The following is a 3,727-nucleotide window of genomic DNA, read 5'->3' on the forward strand; positions in this document are numbered from 1 at the left end:
GCGCGGCTCGGGGCTGGGGCTAGGGTTCCTCCCGGGGGAGGGGGCTGGGCCGGCTTGTAAAGCCTGCCGGGCCAGAGTCCTATCCCGACACGGCCCGGTTAGGTCGGTTCCCTTTTTTTAAATATTCCGCTTGGAAGAAAAATAAAAAGAAATACTAAACGGACTCCAAAAATCCTGAAATAAATTTTCCCGGGCTTCTAAAATCAAGCCCGACAAAGTGAACATTTATTTGGGGCCTAAATGCAATTTTGAAAAAATGTGCATTTTTCCTAAATTCAAATAAAACACCGAAAAACTCCGAAATAAAATCTTATTTGATTTTATTATTAAATCCTCAATATTTCTTTATTTTGGGAAAGTCATTTTATTCCCTCTCTCATATTTTTGTAATAGAAATAATTGATGATAAAATAAATAAAATCAAATGATCCTATTCTCAAAATTTGAGAAAACTCAAATATGAAAATAACGAAATCCCCAACTCTCTCCGTGGGTCATTGAGTTGTGTAGAGTTTTCTAGGATCAACCAAAATGCAAAATAAAATATGATATGCAATGATGATCTAATGTATAACATTGCAAATTGAAAATTTGGGATGTTACACCAATATATCAATCTTTATGTCTCGACCATTTCGAGACTCCTCGTCATGTCTGTGATCAAATCCGGGACTCCTAACAACATTCGGTACATCAAAATATATAAACTCATAATGAAACTGTCATCGTAACTTTAAGCATGCAGACCCTACGGGTTCGAGAACAATGTAGACATGACCGAGACACGTCTCCGGTCAATAACCAATAGCGGAACCTGGATGCTCATATTGGCTCCTACATATTCTACGAAGATCTTTTATCGGTCAGACCGCATAACAACATACGTTGTTCCCTTTATCATTGGTATGTTACTTGCCCGAGATTCGATCGTAGGTATCTCAATACCTAGTTCAATCTCGTTACCGGCAAGTATCTTTACTCATTCTGTAATACATCATCTTGAAACTAACTCATTAGTTGTATTGCTTGCAAGGCTTAAGTGATGTGTATTACCGAGAGGGCCCAGAGATACCTCTCCGACAATCAGAGTGACAAATCCTAATCTCGAAATACGCCAACCCAACATGTAGCTTTGGAGACACCTGTAGAGCACCTTTATAATCACCCAGTTACGTTGTGACGTTTGGTAGCACACAAAGTGTTCCTCCGGCAAACAGGAGTTGCATAATCTCATAGTCATAGGAACATGTATAAGTCATGAAGAAAGCAATAGCAACATACTAAACGATCGGGTGCTAAGCTAATGGAATGGGTCATGTCAATCACATCATTCTCCTAATGATGTGATCTCGTTAATCAAATGACAACACATGTCTATGGTAAGGAAACATAACCATCTTCGATTAACAGCTAGTCAAGAGAGGCATACTAGTGACGTTTAGTTTGTCTATGTATTCACACAAGTATTATGTTTCCGGTTAATACATTTCTAGCATGAATAATAAACATTTATCATGATATAAGGAAATAAAATAATAACTTTATTATTGCCTCTAGGGCATATTTCCTTCAGTATACACGCAGTACATACACACATACACACACATACACACACACATACACATTGTTTTACTTATATTTTCTGTTATCTGTTTTTTAAAAAGTTAATTAGATGATCGAATGTTAGATTAATGTCAATTGTTAGAGATGAACATAGCTAGATATTAATTAGGTCTATGAGATTGGAACTAGTTGAATAATTAATATAACTAGTTTATTTTTAGTAAGAAAATAATCGAACTAGTTTATTTTTAGTAAGAAAATTTAGGTATCTGAGATTTGGTGATCTAATTAAAAATTATTTGTTAATGAGTTTTTCTGTTTATTTAATTTTTTTATATTTTTAGTTTATATAAATGTTAGATTAATGTCGAATGTTAGTTTATTTTTAGTAAATGCTTAGTTGATTAATTAGTTGAATTAATTAATAGAACTTGTTGAATTAATAGAACTAGTTGAATTAGTTGAAATAATAGAACTAGTAATGTCAAATGTTAGATGAATTAGATAGAAATATATGTTAGATATTAATGCCAAATGTTAGATGAATATTAGAATTAGTTAGATATTAATTAATGTTAGATAGTAAGTATTTAATGTTTCACCTATATGAACATAGGAAATGTCGTCTGACAATGAAAAAGATTTCATTATGTGCGAACACTGTGAAGACCAACGCGGCCTGTGCGACAGAAATTTCCTTGTTGATAATAGGCGTTTTAGCATCAAGCTGGATGAGACATTCGAAGTGGATACAGTAAGTCACAACGGAAATTATTTTTTCGTAATATAAGCATTATACTTATGCTTCATTTGCTTCAACTTGCAATTTTAAATTTTCACTGTTCTACTAGCGCATCCCTGCCATGCAAGAATTTTTGTCTTGGATAAGATAGGTTTCAGTGCTATGGAAACTATGGAGGTAAAGAGAGTTTACCTAAAGACCGAGCATGGTTATACTTTCAACGTCAAATTATACAATACAGACACATACACCCATTTTGAATGGAAAACTTGGCAAGCACTATGCAAGGCTTATGCATTTGAGCCTGATATGGTTATCACCTTTGATATTCGTCCGGAAGATGATATTGAAGGTAATAGAGACATCTGGGTCGATGTGCAGACGCTTCCAGTTCTACCTTTATGTGAGTTTTTCTCAACCATGTTTATGTCTTTGATATTGTTTATTCAAAAATAGTTGACAACTAATTTCTATTGTCAGCTTATTTCGGTTCAAGCAAACATGTCCGGCGCTTGGTAGACAGGACCTACTACTGTCCCCGGGCTGAACTAAACTGCGAGGAGATAAGTCATTATGTTTCATGGCTTGAGAATCTTCATACTGTCAAGGCAAATTTTCTTCCTGCACTTAGAAATGTTAGTACTCAAAACGTGCGACCAATAGTGATCGTATTGAACTACGGTCACATCTATAATGGAAAGATGGTAAGATTTTTACTATTTGTCCTTAGTGCATCTTTTGCATACATTATTTTTGAAGCTAAACTTTCATTGCTAAGTATATTAATTATTATACGATGTTCTTCAACACGTACTCCCGATGACAGTTGTGCCTCAGTGGATCGAGACAAAAGGTCGCATGTCAATGGTTAGCTTACGACCAAGATATCCTACATTGCACATGAGTGCATTCAGGATTTCTGAAAGCGATGAATGCTTAATAGTGAAAGATTGGAGCAAAATTGTTAACGATCATAGAGAAGTACTAGGGGCAGCAAGGGCAAGCACAACCCACGATTAGGAGACAGATTCATCTGCATGCTCCAGTATGATGAATCAGGAGAGCTATACATGTTCTATGCTATTTTACCTGAGAGGGAGTAGCAGGAGTGATTTAGCTAGTTCATGCTCTTAGTACTTGTCCTCTCATGTTTGTATTCTTGTCCTGCACTTAATTAACTCAAATAGTGATTTGCTTGTGAATGCTTATAATATCATGACCATGTTGAACTCGATGATATCTTTGCTTCTGTTACAAGTGAATGTTTATTTTTAAGCTAGTGTTGGTGGTGATTAGATATACTATTGTTGGTGATGATATGATGCAAGAGTTTATTTATATATTAATATGTGATGATGATGATGATGATGATGAGTTATTATATATATCATTTATGAAAGAAACCGCAAATTAGTTTGAACT

Source organism: Triticum dicoccoides, chromosome 6A (assembly GCF_002162155.2).
Source record: "Triticum dicoccoides isolate Atlit2015 ecotype Zavitan chromosome 6A, WEW_v2.0, whole genome shotgun sequence".
Taxonomy (NCBI): Eukaryota; Viridiplantae; Streptophyta; class Magnoliopsida; order Poales; family Poaceae; genus Triticum; species Triticum dicoccoides.